The sequence below is a fragment of the Pteropus medius genome, unplaced genomic scaffold (assembly GCF_902729225.1).
Source record: "Pteropus medius unplaced genomic scaffold, Ma_sr-lr_union100, whole genome shotgun sequence".
In the NCBI taxonomy this organism is placed as follows: Eukaryota; Metazoa; Chordata; class Mammalia; order Chiroptera; family Pteropodidae; genus Pteropus; species Pteropus medius.
Window position 1 is genome coordinate 9,558,150 of NW_024342467.1, and position 20,444 is coordinate 9,578,593.

The window sequence follows — 20,444 nt, forward strand, 5'->3', positions numbered from 1 at the left end:
GTAAAAATTAAAGACATTGCCTTTAAAATAAATGAACTAAGGTTTTTTGTTTGTTTGTTTGTTTTAAATCATTGCAAGTGTCTACTATGGTGCCTTCTAAAGAAATTCTGAATTTTCTTAAAAGGTCAAATTCAACAGGTTTAAGTTTTTTCTGTATGTATATGAATAGAAATTGACAAGAGATATGCTAAAGCATGAATTATGAGTCTGATCTTGACTCAGTCAGAGCTCCTAAGAACCAGCTTTTATTATGAAGTATGTTAGCTTTGCAAGCAACTTTCTACCCTATTTAACAACATTAAGCCCAAAGGAAAAAAATCAGGAACTGGTCCTAACTTATGTGAACTGCATATCAGTCTTCTGAATTATACATAATGGAAAAATGTAAAATATACAGGTTAGAAACATCTAATTAGAGTTATAATACAAAGAGGGAGGAAAAAACCCCACAGCATATGCATGCATGGTATACTTTCTATGAGTAGAAGTTACTTGAGATTGTTTGATTTTTATGTCCCTCATTTTAATGTCTACAATAAAGTTAATTTTTTTTCTGGAAAATAAGGGGAACTATATTTATTTGTTGTTTTTTTTTTTCTTTCAAAAAGTAGTATAAGAAGGCTACACATGCACATAGTATAAAATTCAAAACATAGCAAGGAGACTTGAGGTAAAAAGTAAGCCTCTCTTCTGCTGTCCAGTAGTTAGCCACCTAGTCTCCCCACAGGAACCCAGTTACCTGTTTTTGTATATTCAGAAACACATTCAATGCACTTGTAACTAAGTGTGTGTATATGTATGTGTGCATGTGTACTCAAATAGTAGCACACCACACAGTGTTCTCCACTTTCACCTTTTTTTTTCGTTTAACAATGTTTTTAAAACAGTTTTTCATATCATAACACTCAGAGTTGTCTCATACTTTTAAAAAACTGCATAGTAATTCACCCTATGATTTATTTAACCAGACCTCCGTTGGTGGATGTTTAGGTCATTTCTAATCCCTTGCTATATTGAATAACATTATAATGAATATCCTTTTACGTAGATTATTTCTTACATGTACAAGTACATTTGTACATGTACTTGTCCTTTTACGTAGATTATTTCTTACATGTACAAGTACATTTGTAGGTTATACTATGACTAGAATTGTTAGGTCAAAGGGCATGTTTAACTAAAATTTTGGCAAACATTGCCAGGGTGATATTTGAATATTTAACAATTGGTACAGCACAGAGTCTAATCAGTTGGAATGGGTGCCTGCTGTAGACAACTGGTAAAGGCTGTATCATATGAGAACACTGTCACATTGCCCTCCAAAGATGTCATTAATTGGTCTCCTTTAAGTAATTTTTATGAGACTAGATACCATGTTCTTCTGTTATTATTTCCATTTACTGAATTCACTGAATCTCAATGGTTTTTATGTGAACATCATTGCCAATAAAATGTTACCTGGAGACCACTGGTGGACCGCAGTGGTAAAGGTGCTATATTCAGACTGTGTATTAAATGTAGTACACTGTTCATAACGAGGACAAAGTCAGCATTGCCTGTCAACATTAACACCCCACAGGGATCCCTGCCTATGGTACTGAGTAGGTGACTTATCTGCCTCTCCCATTAGAAAGTAACCTTCGTGGGGGCAGGAAGCTATTTTTATTTCCTGCAACAATATATTCAACACCTAGAAAAATTCCTCGTGATAGTCTGAGCTCAAATTGTGTTTCTCTAATGATTAAATAAATGAATGTTGAGCTGAGAATCAGAAAGATAAAGAATAATCCCTACAATGACAACGAAAGGCTGTAAATATTCACACAGTGACACTTATTTTTCTTGTTATATCTATTTACTGTTTCCTAATATTCGGAGATTGGTCACTTATTAAAGATTCATCCTGAAGTCAAAATTATTGAAGCCAAAGCTAGATTTCACCATTAGGTCTTTTAATTTAGTTCCTTGAGGAAGAATGTCTATGTTGGAATATTCTTAGACCATGATTATTGCTAAAATTTGCACATTTTATAATGTGGTAATTGTATTTAGCTAGCTGATGTCTTTTGTTTTGGAGGGCTGGGGTGTAGATACTTGTGAATGTAGAATTTAACACCTGAAGTAGTAATTATGTGTACTTAGAAATTACAGGGTAGGAATTGGAAATTGGAAAGAAAAAGGCAGGTTATAGAAAATAATATGCAATATATAGATTTATGTGTTGAATACTGTGGGGACACATAGCAAAAAATGCTTGTGATACCTTAAAACAAAGTTGCTAACTTCTTAATTCTTTCCCGCCTCCCTTCCACCTCCAATTCATAAGAAACAATGAGGCACAGTCATGGAACAAGATGATGACTCCAGAATACTACAGTATTAACACAGAATTTAGTGCTGTCTCATATATTTTGACTGTCTGGGAAAAGCATGATCTAGAAATGTGGTTTCACATATAATACAACATCTTCACCAACAAACAATTATTTGGATTTCTTCAGACTTTCATGTAAATCTAACACTGTATTAGATTCGAGATGACTAAAAAAACAGACCAGAATTTCAGATAAATGAGAACTAGCTAAACGCATAGTGAGTGTATTTAGAAACTTTAAAAGAGCATGAATGCTACTCAGTTTTCTGGAAAGGCTCTCATCGTAAGCTCCATCAGGAATGAGTTTATTTGGTTCACCATCATATTTTAGCACCTAGCACCTGGCACACAGTAGATACTCAACAAATATTGTTGAATGAATAAGAAGAATGTTCTTTGTGAGGCTAAAGGAGGGGATTCTCAGCAAAACAACCAGTGGTCAGCATTTGTTAAAGTGTAAGAACTTCATAAAGCAAAGGGATTGAGTATTGAGTTATTAAATAATGCCCATGATATCAAGCCCAGAGCCCATTAAGCCCCAGGCTAAGGGGTGAACAGTTAATTTCATAGCTGCACTAAATAGTTATATCACATATCAGTCAAGGTGATATATTCCTCTAAATACCTTGGAAAGCACCCAAGGGCAAAGACCAGAAATCATTATAAGCTTGACTTGGACAACTGCTAATAAAGTAGGTCATGGAACTTTTTTTTCAATGCCAAAAAAATAATGTAATAATGAGATTGTGTCACCTTTTCCTTTGAGCATGCTTTTAATATTAGGATCTATTTAAGCAAAGGATTTAGGAATATTCTAACAATGAATGTTTCTGTGTTTTACATTCTGTACTTATTAAAGTAGACACCTGCTGAGTTGTATTATCAGATTAAAATCTCTATAAATGAAAGGGGAGAGAGAGGAGTTTATTTGGCTTTGTAAAGATCTTTATATTAGGGAAACTGACAATTACTAAAGTTTTATTTGAGGGTAGTAAATAGGAAGATTTTCTGTGTGAGAATTGAATGTAGATAAATAACAATGGTAAGGCTTCAGAATTTTACAAGGAGCTTTCAGTTATAATATGCAATTAAGCATATTGGAAAAGCTATTGAAAATAAAGCACAGTTCTACATTGTTAAAGAAACAAGGCCTGGAAGCAATATTCACAGTTAACATCAGGTTGGTTCATCATGCCTTGATTTACAGAGATTTAACAATGTAGTGTGACACACATTTTTCAAAATCCAATTGCTAATCTATTTCAGGTCAAAATGAATTGGAACATTATTAGAACTTCATCTTGTTGTTCTGACCTAAAATGGAAATACATGTACCAGTGCTGTCAAGTTTGCATTACTTCTGGGTACTATATCATGTTTCCAGGACTGTTTTTCATCATGAGTGTGCCTCAGTGCCTTATGCCTTTTGAGTCCTGGAAAAGGTGGAATTTCAGGAATTCTGCATGTCAGATAAATGAGAGTTTTGCTGTGGAAGTGGTGGAATGAGGAGGGACTGGGATGAATGTAGATTACTTTTTGCATCCCTGTTCTACCCAAAAGCATCCTGCTGAAGTACTTTTCTATAACTTTCTCTCCCTCACTTCTAGGAAAAAAAAAAAAAGTGATGTGTTGAATTAGATTTTCACCTCCTTAGCCAGAGTGATGTTAGGAGTTCCCAAGGATTCTCAGATTTTTGCAGAATTTGTTGAGAAAAGTGTTGGATTCCACCCCCCGCAGTTTCCCATGGGACTATGTGGTGAAGATGCAGTCTCGTTGTCTGGCTGAGGGAAGCTGACTGACTGGAATCTCCTTGGACTACTTACTGCATTTAAACAACTTAATCCCCCAACATAAGTTACTGGCTTATGTGATGCTAAATTGTGAAAAAATTAACTGGCCCACACATGCGTTTTTACATATTTTTAATGGTGTCCATGCATGCTCCCTTAATAAGCAGAAAGAACTAGATAGGAACATCACAGCAATTTCTCCTCACAGCTTCTGTGCAGATGTCACCTGCTTTAAGAAAACCCAACTCACGAAAATCCAAATTTAACCTGATTTTTACAAGAGAATAATTCCTTGAGGGTCTGTGAGGAACTACTAATCTGAAGAACCTATATCCATTTGCTTAGTTCTGAAGAGTTTTCTATATTTTGAATGTCTGAAGGTACTCTGAAGGGAGAGAGAGTTGAGTTTCAGTTTATGTAAGTGATGGCATTTACTAAGAGCTGGATCTGCCAGTACTTTGATCTTGGACTTCCCAGCCTCCAGAACTATGAGAAGTTTATGTTTGTTGTTTAAGCCAGTCTATGATAGTTTGTCATAAATCCCTAACTGCCTAAGACAGGTAGATATTCTTATCTCCCTTGTATAAGTAAACGAACAGATGTAACACTCAATGTTTTAACTTCTGTAAACTGACATCATCAATTCATACTTTTGACTATTTTTCCTGTTGCATAGGACCCTAAGAAGCACTGAATTGAGATAGAAAGGATCTTGTTTGTTTCTTTTCTTTCATAAATGAACTTTTTTGTTTATTTTGAGGATTGGTATATAGACATTTCAATTTATATACAATTCTTAATCTGTGTACTGAAAAACTAAAGAGCTCTGTGGTTTTGATTTTTAAAAAATTATTCCAGTGACTTCCTAGCTCAAAATTTGGAGACAAATTTTCCTTAAGATAAGTGACAATATCTTTAAGTATTGATAAGCTCTTACATGATAAGTCCCACCAATCTACAGTATATTATATATACTACATGCCCGAAATTTTAATAATCTTTCCTAGCACCTTAACAGTTAATAGAAAAACTGAACTGCTATGACCAACAATATGGCAGAGGACACACAATTCTGACAAGGAGAGCTAAGATCAAGGAGTAGTTTTCTTTAGGGAATAATTTTACTTAAAAACAAGATGGGAATAGAATTAATTTAAAGTGTGCAAGACATATTAAAATGCATGACTATGACTCCAAATTACCATTTAGTATGCTTTGTATTATAGGCCATAAAAGCGATCACCCCAAAATCTATGGAATGTTAAGCTGACACCCAAGATAATCAAAACTTTACATAATTCAACATCTCATTTTTTTCTGGTTGTACCAAAAAATAAATGAGCAAATGATTTCACTTCTTAAAAAAAGCATTTACACTTAAAAAGGGAATGAGATAAACACTCTTTATTAAAAGTGTTTCTACTAAAAAACTTCCATGTACAAAACGATTGATAAAAATATTCTTCTGGATTGTACAAAGGAGGAGGTAGCAACCACTGATAAGACATGGTGCATGATATTAATCACACTTAGCTTCTTTCTCTCCTGCTTCACCAAAGGCTGGACTCTCCTTATTTTTAGTTCTTCCATTTTCTGCAGGTCGATCTCTAGTTTCTTGGTTTGGCCCTTTGGCCTGTTTTCCCTTTGCTCTCCTCTTCCCTTTTGTTTCACACTTTTATCTGAAGACTTAATCTTTCCTGCTGCCGATTTTTCATTTTCATTTCCACTCTTGCAGGAGCAAGTTTAGTCGTCGGCCTCCCCGATCTCCTCTAGAGCCGCTGCTTGGCTGACCTGACCTTCCTCTCAGGCATCTGGGCAGTGGGAGGGCACAGGCTGGGTGCCTGGCACAGAGCCTTTGTGAGGATGGGCTGCCTGGCAGCTTCTACTCCTCGCCCAATGTATTTAATGATGCCCATTCCTTCATTTGTCCAGTCAACAAATATTTGTTAAATGACCATTTGATGTGAAGCACAATTCTAGGTGTACAATGGTGAGGAGCAGAAGAAAAATTAAAATAGAAATCTCATGCCCTCAGGGAGCTTATAGTCTCATTTGTTAAAAACAAGGCAATTTGTCAATGTATAACTGAAAGTTGAATTATAATTCACATTTTCCAGTATTTATTTTTATTTGTACTTTTAGCATTCCTTACATTTAAAGGTATGTCATACATTTGTTTTTTCTCTATTTCATCTTTTATATTTGTGATTTTAGATTATTGGATCCTTGAGAATAGGAATTTTTCTCTCTCTCTTTGGTAGAGGCCTTATTATATGAAATATATATTAATCAGCACTTGTTAATGATTTTTGTCATTTAGCCTCACACAATTTTAGCCTTGCAAGACACCTTGTAGGCCATCTAATTTCTTCTTCCAATTGCATAGGTGTGACAATGGAGATTCTAGGTGATAATATTTTTATTTTATATATAAAATACTGGAAAGAGCTGTGATCATTAATATTATTGCCAGGTTCATAAAGCTAGTTTGGTCAAAACTGGGACTAGAATCTAATTTTTCTGGATTATTTAATAAAATATTTCATTCAATAACTACTTATTGAAAAACTGGTATCATTTAAAGAATTTTGACTAATGTCTCGAATTTAAGCTCTGTTATTTCCTAGACGTGTAATCTTTGCCATTTTCTTAACTTCTCTGTTTTGGTTTCGTCTAGGTGAGCTAGAAATAAAAATAATATATTCCTCTGAGAGTTTTTTTGAGGATTAAATAAAATATGATATGTACAGTACTTGGCATTACCATAACCCAAAACAGCCTCTGATTGTATGAATGGACTGTTTCCAAAATGCCTGCCAAATATGGAGACAAACTGTGTGGAGGTGAACAGGAATCTAAGGTGGGCTCAGTATATTCTCCAGCTCTCTGAGAGACAACTGGAAATAGTGCTTCTGTCCTCATACTAAGAAAGCTCGTCTGATTTTTGTATGTCATAGGGGAAAAGTAGTCTAAGCTGGATACTACAAGATCTCAAGTGACTAATTTGAAAATTAAAAATAAATATTTTGGTTTTTGTTGTTGCTGTTGTTTTGTTCTCCAAGAGGGTGAGTTGGAACTCGTACTGGTTACAGAATGATTACTCCTTAAGCCTGCAAGGACCTTTCACCACATGGCAGAGGTCATATTCCTGTTCTTTAGCAGAGCAAAAAGTAAGTGTAAGAAGCACTTAAAACTATGAAAAGATAACATTATCAATTCTTTTTTTTTTTCCTCTGAAAGCTTTCATTATCTGATACCTTTAATCTCTGTCATTGTTTGCTATCTTTTAAATAAACAGTATTTGGGGAAGAGAAGCATAAAAGCCTTTATGTTTAATGGCACCTGATTACCCAGGCCTTTATTTGATAGTAGAGAGGAATAAAAGAAAAAGATATCTTTGTCAAATGAAATAATAATTTTTATTCCATTATCTTTTTCTATTCTGATCACATAATCACATCAATGGCTATTTCTGAGAAGGAAAATGTTTTAAACATATATATGAGGTCCAATATGCCTGAATAAATAGAGTGTATTCATGCAATGGAATACACAATGATTTGAGACCTACCGCCGTGTAATACTAAACTATTAAGATGAGTAAATTTCCAAATTTAAATATTGAGTGAAAAATTTTTAATCATATTGCTTTTATTAATACAAAATTTTAAAATGCTACTATATTTTAGGAAAAATACATTTTAACAATGGGTGGGAGAGATCCTGTTCAATTTTAGGATAGTGTTCCCTCAGGGGATGAAGGGAGTAGTGCTGAAGAAAGAGACAAAGGCTCCAGTATACCTTTTGCATTAAAAAGACATATAAAGAATACTTTAAGATTGGAAGTAATAGCCTTAGAATTAAAAAAAATAAATATGGAGGAGGTGTTTCCACTAGACTGGGTCATTTTCTCTGTTATTTAGACCAGCATTGTCCCATAGAACTTCCTACGGTGAGGGAAATATTTTATCTCCGTGACGTCCAATCAGGCAGCCAGTAGTCGTATGTCGCTACTGAGTACTTGAAGTGTGGCTAGTGTGTCACTTGAAGTGAGACAGAATTTTAAATTTTATGTACTTTAAGTTAATCTAAATCTTAAATTAATTTTAATGTGACCAGTGGCTACCATACTTGACAACACAGATTTAGACCACAGAGACCATTCTACACCTTCCATTTGACTTCATTTGGGGAAGAGACAATCTCATTGTTTTCCCATTATGAATGTGAGTGTAAATATTGAAGAAAACGCAATAATCTCTTGATAATATCAAGTATGTCAAAGGGCAACTGAAAGTTATTGGGGAATTGGAGGAGGGTGGGAAAAGAAACCTTCCTGACTGTGTTTACACTTGTCAGGTGGAAAGAGTAGAAAGGTCACTATCTGGCTCCATTGGGTGTCTATAGAAAAGAAAGAAATCAAAAGCCCACCAAGTACTCATGGGGGGTACTTCGGATTTGGTAACAGATTTGATAACTGAAGACTTAATTTCCCCAGTGACTCAACTGATACAGGAGGTTTTATCTTTTTCAGAAAATTAAGAGTAAATTGACTGGTTCAATAGACTTACTGACTCCAGTTAGATAAGTATTTGCTGTGTTTATTAAGTTGTTTATGTAGTGCAATAATACAAGTGATTTAATAAAGATAAGACTTCAGATAAATGTCAACACACTTCCCACTCTGCAGCTGGTCCGTTTCAAGCAGTTAAAATAAATTAAAAGATAAAATACTGCTCACACACAAAAAATTGATCATTGTCCAAGGGAAACATTTAAAATTGAAAGGAATCTTCTAGTTTCAGTACACAAAGATATATGCATATGTGTAGCATATGAACCTCTCTGTAATCTGGATTTTCTCTACCTAGAAGGGAAGAGACAGGAAGCTATGCTTTGTAGGTGTTTGCCATAATGAGTTATAATTAAAAGGTACTTACAATTCGTAGACAAGTATTAATGACTAGTGTTATTTATAGCACAAATAATGGAGATCTTTGAATTAGATAAAATAAATGCTAGTAATTCTGTTATTTATCTATCTTTACATACATCAAGGCATAGCTAGTGAAAGATTATTAAGCTATAAATGTAAATGCTGTCATTGGAATTAAAATAACATAAAGTAAATCTGAATTTTACCCAACCTTCTCTGTTTACATTGTTTTGAAAAGAAAATGTATGCTTTTATTTGTAGTTTCTCTAGGACATAATCTGACGTGAAAAATGTATTAAGAAGGGTGATGACAGAAAAGAGATGTATCTCTATGGTGCTCAAACCATTATTTCTGTTGTTTTCCAGATCAGGGTGGATGAGATTCCTTTCTTCTATTCTCTCAAAGCAACCAGGGCAAATCTCTACTATTTCAGTATGTGCTTACCTATTTTTTCTATCTCAGGCCTAAACAGTTCTTGGTTTATAGTACTTGTTCAAAATAGTATTTAAAAACTGTTTAGAAATGGGCCCAGTAGGCCATGGTGAGCTCTTTCTTGCCGAATTCTGAGCCATCAAACTTCCTTACAAGACGTCAAGATTGCTGTCGTACAACAGGAAATATTGGATTGAAACATGAAGTATGAGGCTAAATAATGACAAGTTCTTCGTTTGGTCAGGAAAAAAAATTATTTACCATAGTTTTAGATTACTTTCTCTCTTCTTGAAAATTATATGGCATATTTAATATCTATAGTATTGCATATGGCGTTTTCCAAATGCTTGACACACAGAGACATTGGACATTTGCCATATCAAATGACTGGCATACGATGTCCACCTGCCCAATGAACTGAGAAGTTGGCCTTTGTAACCAGGTGTGCTAGAGTGTTTAATAGTCACAAATTCTTCCAATCTCTGTGCCAGGCCCCTTTGCAATATAACTTTGCTATTCTTTCCATCCAGAAGTGGAGACTTTTTCTCTACACCGTAAATCTAGGCTGATCAGGTAATTGTTTGACCAATGGAATGTGTTAGAAGTGACATTGTATGAATTCTAGGGGTGAGGACTTAAGGGGCTTGCAGTTTCTGCCTTTGACTTCCTGAAATGCTACCTTGAGACCTCCACTAAAGAAACCTTTACCTACTGGTGGATGGGAAGCTATTTGGTGAACGGAAGCTCCCCAAGTAACAGCTAGAACCAAGTATCAGACATGCAAGTAAGATCACCATGGACCTTCCAGCCCCTCTGATTTTCCAGGTGATACAGCCACATGAACGAGCCCAGGCAAAATCAGCACAGGCATTGTTTTAATCCACCATGAATAACTTAGTAGTGAATGAAAGATACTTTAATTAGTAGTGTTTAAAAGTAAAAAGCAAATTATAGAATTAAAGTCCATATATTATTACTAATTTGTCCATTTGTTCATGCAAATGTATTTTATACAACGTATCTTTTAGTAGTAGAAATAGAAATTGTTTTCTTTGGGAATTATGAGTATTAAACCACTTGATGAATGGCAATCATAGTGATTGGAACTTTTAGAGATTCAGTATACAGGAATGATTCATCTCAATTCCCCTAGCTATCCGTGTAGCATTTACAATGTGTATTTGTTAACTACGGGAAAATAATTGTGCTGGAATTGACTGAAATATGTTCATACCTACCCACACTTCTTGCCAATTTTTGTGTGGTTGTTTTGGTTCTGGTAGTTGTCTCAGATTTGTTTGGGCTTCTACACAGAAAATTTAAGTTTTCTTTTCAAATGAAAAAAATATATAGCAAAAGATGTTTTTTAAAGATGGAGGAAAAATTAGAAAGGAGTAGCAAAAATCACTCCTTAGTGCATCTTGCTATGAGATCTAAAGAACGGTTAAAAGTTGACTGGTGAACTGTAAGCAGTTTTAAAATCTGCTCATGTTAATCAATATTTCTCCAAATACCATACCAGTGCAAAATTTCAACAAGAGTAAGTATCTTTTCACCAAGTCATAGGCAACTAAAAATGCTTCTCAATAAAACATTTTCCATTCTCAGCTCAGAGAAATAATAATCTTATAAAAATATAGTGGTTAGAAGAAAGAGCAGAAGATTGTAAAACTAGGCACAAGAAGTCTACCAGCTGTTAGAAAGTTCAAAAAGTCAATAAATGAAGCTAAATACTAGTTTTCTAAAATCATTTTTCAAGAAAGATAAATAGGGTCCTTTTCACCTTAAATTCTCATTTGACAGTATCCTAGCACATGTCTTGGCTATTAATATACTTGGGTAGCCTCAGGGAGACTTTCAAAAAGTGGTTCTTAAGATACTGATATTCTTGTCTCCGGACTCATGAGTCATTTGGACACAGGAATTGAATTTAAGAGGTACTCACTTCCTCACTGTTGAGGAGCTGGTAGAAAAAACATAATTATTATATTGAAGATTCAATAAACATTCTTTCATTTTTCAAAGTAGATCCTCACAACACTATTCTAAAATCTTTTGTGACTAGGTCTTCTGTGAGGAAGGAATGACATGTCTTAAATTTGTCCGTAGGCCTGTAGCGGTGGTCATCACTGCACGTTCCTCCCCAAATAAAAAGGCAGTGAGGTAAAACGTGGAGCAGCTACAAGTGCTTTTTTTCCTACAAATTCTGTTCACTGGGAAATGGACTCTGTTAATCTTTTATCGCATCAAGATCTCTGCAGCACCGAGGCTATTTTAATAGGGATTTATTGCTAGGAGAATTCTGGACTCATTTTTTGAAAGATGGATGTGTGGGGTGTTCGCATTTTTTAGAAGTTGCTGAGATGTTCCTCAGCCTTGGTTTAGTTACAGAAAGTTAGCTGAAACTGAGGTACAAAGTATTTTTAAAACTATCTGGATCCAATCTTATTTCCTCTGCAAAGGGAGCATGGGTGCGTGTGTGTGTGTGTGTGAGAGAGAGAGAGAGTGAGTGTGCGTGCATGTGTACAAACGCTTGTGTGCATGCACACGGTGAGCTTTAAAGAACTGATTCCTCTGTACTAAACATTACATAATTTCTTAAAATTATATGCATTACATGTCCAGTGTGTGTAAGGCACTATGCTGAGGCGGGCCAAAGAAGGACTGTTAGTTCTCAAGGATCTTGCAGTGTAGTGGATTTATATTGTCTGCTTTTGTCTTTTACATTAAATGACTTATATTATCCTAATGATAGTGTTCCTTCCTTATTTGGAAGTACATAGTTTTGAACAGTCACTAACTACAGAAGTGACTTAAAAACATGGACATGCCATATCTGTGAATAGATTCTTTTAGCAGAAAAGGGTGTTAGTGTACAAACCAGCATTTAATGAATGAACAGAGAGAATAGAATATCCCATTAAACTAGTATTTAATTTCTGCATGTTACTTATAAATGACTTTTCATTTATGCCAGAGTGGATAAGAAGGAAATTATTTTTTAAAAGTCTTTTGAAACAAATAAGAGAAAATTATGTCTCTAGTACTGCTATTGGGAGGGGACACATTTTGGCACACAACCGTGGTATTTTAATTCGTTTTTTATTTTCTATTGTAATGACTTCTGTTTTGTGTTCATGAATTTTGTGCTGGCTGGTTAAGCGACTCAAGAAACAGTTTTGTAGTAGTATAATAGTTTTGTTTAAATTATAATATACATAATGTGCCAGGCCTTGTCCAATTTAATGAAATATACTTTATTAAATGGGTGAAAGAATCCATGTAAAAGCCTAAGGTGCCTTAGTCAAATTTATGATAGCCGATTCATAGGCAGGCACAATTATATCCAATTAGCAACCTTGGCTTTATGAAACAGTTGCATTATGTATTTTTAGATTTCAGTGTCTCTTGTGGTCAATCATCTTTCAACATGAGTACTTAAATGCATTTTGAAAATGAAGGAGCCAGAATCATTGAACAGCATAGATACTTGGTTAGTTGTTTTATGATGCTGGTTACTGAGAAAGTTGTCTTTGTTGATGGCAACCATGTATCTCTACAATGCTATAGTCAGATATTACTTAAGTTAGCTGATTTGTTTGAAATATTATTAGGCAATAATTGTCAAATACATAAACCAAAGAAAAGTAAAATATTTCAATTTAATTGTTTTATTAATTATCTCTTTATAGAGTTTCCCAAATATCTATTGTATTTGGTGAAGGAAATGACACGTTCAACAGAGAGGTAAGCCAGGCCCACATGTCTTTCAGCCTAGCTTAATTGTAAAAATTGTAAAAATGTATTTAATTGTAAAATGTATTTAATTGTAAAAATGTCTTTTTTAAAAAATGAACTAAAATAAAAGTTAATATAGAAAGAAGATGCAACAGAGACATCTGCTTACAACAGCTCTCTGTCAATTTACCAGTAACCATATTATCTAAAGCAAGTTCACCTTATGATCAGTTTATCTATTGAACAGAACACAGTCCCTTGTTGAGTGGCTTTGAAACTGTTTGAATCTCTCTCTCTCTCTCGCTCTCACTCTCGCTCTCACTCTCTCTTCATGCTTAGAATTAAAAACAGAAAACCACAACCTAATTTAAGTAGCTAATCCTGCTTAAATTTATGACTTTTATAATTGGTTTAATTGCAGGCATTCTTTTTTTTCTTTTTTCTTTTTTTAATATGTACTATGCTTTCCAACATGTTAAAGCTTTCTAAAGTCTAAAGACCCTTTCTTCAAAGTTTAATTTTAAGGGGATCTGTTTAAGGTGGGCTAAATATTCAGAGAAATTTTCCCATTATAGAACTTTTAAGAATGCTGGATAAAATTTAAAAAACAATAATTAAATGCATGACTGAATTAAATGGAAAGTAAAGAAAATCCTTAGAGGCCAGAAAGGACAAGGTGAGAATGCTGAGAATTAAGCAAACATTGAAACCCTAGAGCTTGGGCTACATCTGCAGGGGGACAGGAAGCAAAGCATGAGGCCAGAGTGGTATGGAAGTTCGTGTGAAGAGCGATAAAGAAGGAACACACCAAAAGCACGCTCAGAGAGTGACTTGAAATTGCTTCCCCTCAAGGGAGAGAATGGGCAGATAATTATTGATCTTGGCTCTGGGTAAAGAGTTAAAAAAAGAAGTCTTCTCTGAGCATTGATCCTCAAAGCCCATTTTCCCATGAGTTCATGTCCAGAATTCGTACTACCATACTATTATGTGGAAAATACAAAAACCAAGACCAATAATGTGGTTTAAAGGGATCCAGGCTGAGGGGGACTGTGGTTCCTGGAAGAGGCAAATGCAAATACATTCTGGGACAACACAATTTAAGTGTAGAGGCTGAAGTGATAAGCTTAGAAGATGGAAGGAAGGGCCACGAATCAAGAAGTGCAGGTGGCTTTTAGCTGGAAAAGACAAGGAAATGAACTCTCTCCGGGTGCCTCCAGGAAGAATGCAGCTCTGACGATCACCTTGACTTTAGTCCCGTCAAACTCATTCCAGTTTTCTGACTTGCAGAACTTTTAGACAATAAATTTGTATTATTTTTAGCCACTAAGTTTTTGGTAATTTGTTGCAGCAGCAATAGGAAACTAATATTTGCTGAAGAGATGAATAGGCTCAAGAGAGATCGTTTTAGGTAGGGATCTGATACTACACAGAACCTTCGGAAGACACGTCAAGAAATTTGTACTTGGACTGAAAAAATTGAAATGTCTGTTTAGAATGTTGCATTTATAAAGTACCACTGATCCCTCTAACTCATCTGGTGGCCAAATTCCTTCTACATTTTGCATATAGAATACAGAGCTTGAATTTTAGGACTGTGTCAATATGACATACACATTTAGGTTGACAGAGTTGTAACCTAGAATTTGATCTTAGATATTTTGGCGTTTAAAAGAGTTTCTCGAAGCAGGTGTAGCAAGGGCTAACTGGGGAAACTGAGCCCCAAATTATGGCTTTATACCTGATTTTTAAAGTATATACAGAATGAAACAAAATGCAAAATAAATAAAAGGGAAAAAGTTGAAATATAAAGACTTACAAGATAACTGTAACTGTTATTTTTAGTGTCTGTCTCCTTTATAAGCCACTTTGCCATAAGATATAATGCCACAGACAATACCAAGATACTTCTCTAGTGATTCTTATACATCGATGTAAAAACATATGTTAGGCTGTCTCTACCACCTGCCGTTCAGGTAGAAGTCATGATACGCGGGCCTGGCTGCTCTCTACTTACATCCTGAATTAAGATTCTCAGTGGTGAAGGTTGGGAGTAAAAGGAAATATCTGTACCAATCAATATAATCTCACAACTTGATCTTGCATGGAAAGTATTTCCACCTATCAGAAAACCATGCAGTATCACTTGCTGATAGTGTTTTCTAAATTTTTATTGTTTATGTAGGTTTTGAACTTGGAATATATGAAAATCTCTGTGTTATGAGAATTGAAGATATCTCAAGACAAATATTCTGTAGAAAATTTGGATAAAAATAAAAGGTTAATTTTGAAAATCAATTTTTCAAATCCCAGAGTTTAGATGTCCCATGTAGAATGCGTTTCTGATTTATCTTTACATTCCCGCAGAGCGTCTAATACTACGTCTGAACCTTAGCAAGCGCTCGATATTTGCTCAATACATGCGCAGTCCTTATGCCCCAGTCACTTGTTTTAATTCTGAGGCCTCTTTAATATTCATGAGTATCTGACTTATGGGAGCTGCCAGGATGTTTCCTTAGGAAGTCCTAGGAAAACAAGCATGGGAATATAAATGGAAGAGGAGCGGGACGTTTCTCATTCCTCAGTCTGTTCACACTCAATTGTTTTGTATCAGCTGGGGGTGGGTCATGGAGGGGTTTTTACTTGGATCATCTAATGAGTATGCATGAGACCAGTGCAAGAACAGGTCTTATGTGACAAAACAGCTGAACGGGTATGTGCTGAAGTATTAACGCAGCAAAAATTTGAGAAAGGTGGACAGTTATTTTGTCTTAAGACTAGGTACAGTTCTTAAACACAAAATAACTTTTAATGTGAGGTAGCATGTTCTCCTTGAAACTTGAAACTTTTTAGCGTTCTAGCAAGCAGTGATGTGCACAATTAGCATTATAATTTTTTGTACCAAAGTAAAGCTCTTTCTCCAGACCACAGAGCTGACTCTTCCTTCTACGAGCAACTTAATATTCAGATAAGCATAAGTTTAATGTGTAAAAGTAAGACAGTTTAAAGAAAGAGCGTAAGTGAAATTGAAGATAAAAGTGCTATTATCTTTTTAATATTAAAAAAATTCTTACAAGGGAATTTTGAAGAGAGAAGCTGTAGCCACATCATAACAGATGACCTCCTTGCCACCCAATTATATGTGATCTTTATATCCATGAAACTATAAAACTGAATTGTAAAAAAGTAGTTAGCCAGAAAGTTAGCCAAATTGATAAGTATAATTTTTCTATTCTCCAATAACAATAATGTGTATGATACATATTATTATTTATCCCATATGATCTTCTTGATCACCAGCAAATATGTAGTTAGACTGTATCTAGCTCTATGCAATTATTATATGACTATGTGCCCGAGTCAGAAACAGAAGTGGAGAATTTGTGTGTACGTATAGGAGAGGGGTATGGCCTACTTTTACATTAGTGATGTAATGTAATTAAGAAATAGCTGTATAATACATTATAACTTTTACCGACTTGCCCATGTTGCACGAGATTCTAGGCATTTTATAATAAAATGTTCATTTAACATGTAGATATATATGACTAGTCTATTTATAATAATGATATAGTTGATTATGAGCATGAGGTTTTACCTAACCTTCATATGAATGATTAACTTATAAAGATTGCCTTTAAAAAGATTAAATAAAAAATATTAAGATGTAGGCTCCTGGCAATCTTTGTCTCAAGGCAGCACCTTCTCTGTTGTGTTATTGTCCTGTTGCAGGTAAGAGTTTCCATGTGTCTAGCAGAAATGTCTGTAAGGCTCATTTTAGACCATTTTTTTCTTATTTGAACTTTCGTTATCAAAGTTACTGGCCAGAATTATCTTAAAAAACTGTAGGTACTTAAAAACAGTCCTCAGGTCACCCTGGAGCCACTTTTTGAAAGTGTTTTCACCTTTCCTTGTGAGGCTTCATTTCCATCCCTTTACCTAGTCGTCTTTCTCTTCTTTGAAGGTGTTTGGATTCCACACGGTTTTTTTAGTGTGCTGTCCAAAACAGGATACTTTCCACCCTCTGACTAATGGAGAAAAGAGAAGAAGAATTATGTTTCAGCCTTGCCTACTCTGCTCCTATTGATTTGTGCTGGTATCATATTGACTTTTATCACAATAGCACTGAATTGCTGATTCATATTCAGCCTGTGGCCATCCCCTGGCTTTCTTTCTATTTTATTTGTTCATATTTGCTTTTCTTCATCATGAATTTGTGGTGCCTGATAATTTTTCCAGAGCATATTACTCTGTGCTTGCCCAATTAAATATGTTTAGCTTTTCCTAATAATTAAATGTTCATTTTTTTTTTTTTACAGAAATTATGGGCATGTTTTATAAACCATCATTGTCTCCTTGGGTCATTAGCATACTGATCTGAACACATAGCAAATTTTGCAAAGCTCTTTCCCAAACCACATATTGTCCCATTACATGCATATGTAAAATGGCATGTTATGTATATGTAGTGATTGTATAGTAGATGCTGAATATATATTTATCAATAGTTAATGACCACAGACTATTGTACACAGAAACCATTCCAAGAACTTGCAAGAAACACTGATTTTTTTAAAAAGGAAAGCTTTAGCTGTCTTTCTTTCCTGTTTACATTTATACAATAAAGATGAAAAACTGCAAGCCAGAGGGTTTCTGTTGTTCTCAGTGACTAACTGAGATGGTGTTTTCGTTGCACGCTCACAAGGTTTGTGGACATTAACTTCACACCAGGAACTCCGTATTGAAACAGATTGTTTAAGAATAATTCTTCTCTTTGAGAAGGGTGAGGGATTAATCTACAGAAATGTTCATGCTAGACCTGTGCATGTGTTGAAATTTGTCAGAGGAAAGATAAATGGGTCCTCGCTGAAAAGTAAATCGCACCATGGCTAATCCCTTGGGAAAGCTGGAGAATTTTTATGGTAGCAAAAAGCAGGCAAAGGAGGCACCATCACTGTTTATTTAGGAAAGAGAAAGATGGGGGGAAGACATGATTGTAAAATGAGATGAAAGTGTATCTGACTTTTAAAATATGTTTATTCAAATATGAACAGGGGATATAATTATATTTTCAATTCTTTGGGGAATCATTTGTGTGCTTTAAAATGAGAGTCGTCAGCAATATTTAACAGCAGTGCATCTGGGCACTGACCAATTAGACAGGTGTCGGGGGGGGAGGTACCTGAGTCAGGTCTTGGTGACCCCTCCCAAGTGCCAGGTGTTAACCCTTTAGTTGCTGACTTGAGAGAAAGTGGAGGGAGGTTGAAAGGACTCAGAGCAGTGCCTATTTTCTACCACGTATGGAAGATATTAATATTTTAGCAAACAGTATGGCCATTGTGGTGATAGAAAATTATCTAGTAATTTTACTGAAAAAGGAATGTAAATGTGTTCAATGATATGGTACATATTAAAGGAAAAGTCATGAAATGTCCATGAAATTTGATTATCAGCTAAGCGACAAATAAAAATTTTAGTGTAAGTATATCCCAAGAAATATTTGGGACAAACTTATATTAAAATCTTATTTATTATTTATCTGGTATTCAAATTTAACTGGGAGCCTTATATTTTATCTGCAAACTAGAATACATTTAAGAGAAAATGTATTGGTATCCTATTGAAAATCTTAAACGAAAGAGAAGGAAAAGATATACTTATCATCGGAGTATATTTGATAAATTGCAGTGATGAAGCAAGAAATGTTAACTGTGGAGTTATAGAACTATGGGATACAGTGATTGCACATAACCAAATGCTCTTGAAATTATACCAAGAGGAGATAAAGTGGCACTTGTATTTAAAAGATTTGTCTTTCACAATTAGGAAAAGCTAATTCAGTCATCATCAAATATCACCCATCAAGTGCCTGTTTACATGGGACATTGCAAAACGTTTTACCGAGTGGGAAAACAGACGTGGTGGAAAGCCTTTGTTAGCTTGTAACCGAGACATCCAAAGTGGAATTATAAAGGGGATAACTGGAGAAACGATGGTCGAGGATCCACAGCCTCCCTCATTTACTCTAATTGAGGAGGAGAAAAGTTAGTGTAATTTATAGGAAAGGGTTTTGTAAATCATTTTAAAATATAGTTTTATTACAGCCAAATTTTGGTATGGGCAACTATGTAGTAGGCTCAAAGATATGCGCTGTCGAGGGGGGTTTCTCAACCTTGGCACTGCTGACATTTTGTATTGGAAAATTTTTTGCTGTGACGAGCTGTCCTGTGCATCGTAGGGAGTTTATCAGCTTCTCTGGCTTCTTCCCACTAGATGCCAGCTACATGCCCTGTCCCAGTCATGCCAATCAAAACTGTCTCCAGACATTGCCAGATGTTTCCTGGGAGACAAAATTGCCCTGAGCTGAGAACTACCATTCTAAGTAACTACAAGAGGGAGATCCTTACCAACCTGGGTGGGGTGGGGTGAGGTCTCCTTAGTTTTAAACATCTGCATTGTCTAAGAAGGCCTCGTACTCAGTCACTACCACAGGTATTGAAAATATGGATACTTGGCTCCACCTCAGAGATTCTGGTTTAATTGATCTGAAAGAAGGCCTGGACAGCCTGGCATTTAAGAAATGCCCGGATGATTCTAGGCAGAGAATTACTTTATGGAGTAGTGGTCCTCAAACCTTAGCAAGCAGAACACTTGGAAGGCTTGTAAACACAGATTGTTGAGTCCTCATTTTCCTGATTCAGTAGGTTAGAGGTGAGGCCTGAGAATGTACATTTCTCACAAGTTCCCAGATGCTACTGATGCTGCTGGTCCTCAGACCACACTTTGAGAACCACCAGTTTGGAGACACACTCCCAGTCACTCTTTACCCTTCACTTTTGCCTCCCGAGGGGAGGAAGGAAGCATGGCCAACCAGGACACACTGTAGAGAAGGAACAGGTCCATGTGCTTTCAACCCTGCTAAGCATTTTTTTTTTTTTTCTGACTTTTCTCTTCTGCAGGCTGCGTATGTTGAGCTATTCTCTGCAGCACAGTGAAGCAGTCAGCACCTCAGGACCTGGTGGTGAGTCTGGCCAAATCCTAAATTGCACTATAGGAATCCAGTTGTGCTCACACATCTAAGCATTGTTTTCCAGGGCTTGATCAGTCATGAAGCTGACAGTTTGCTTTCATCTGCCAGGTAGATCTAGCTCTCTCTTTTTTGGGTTCTGACCTTGG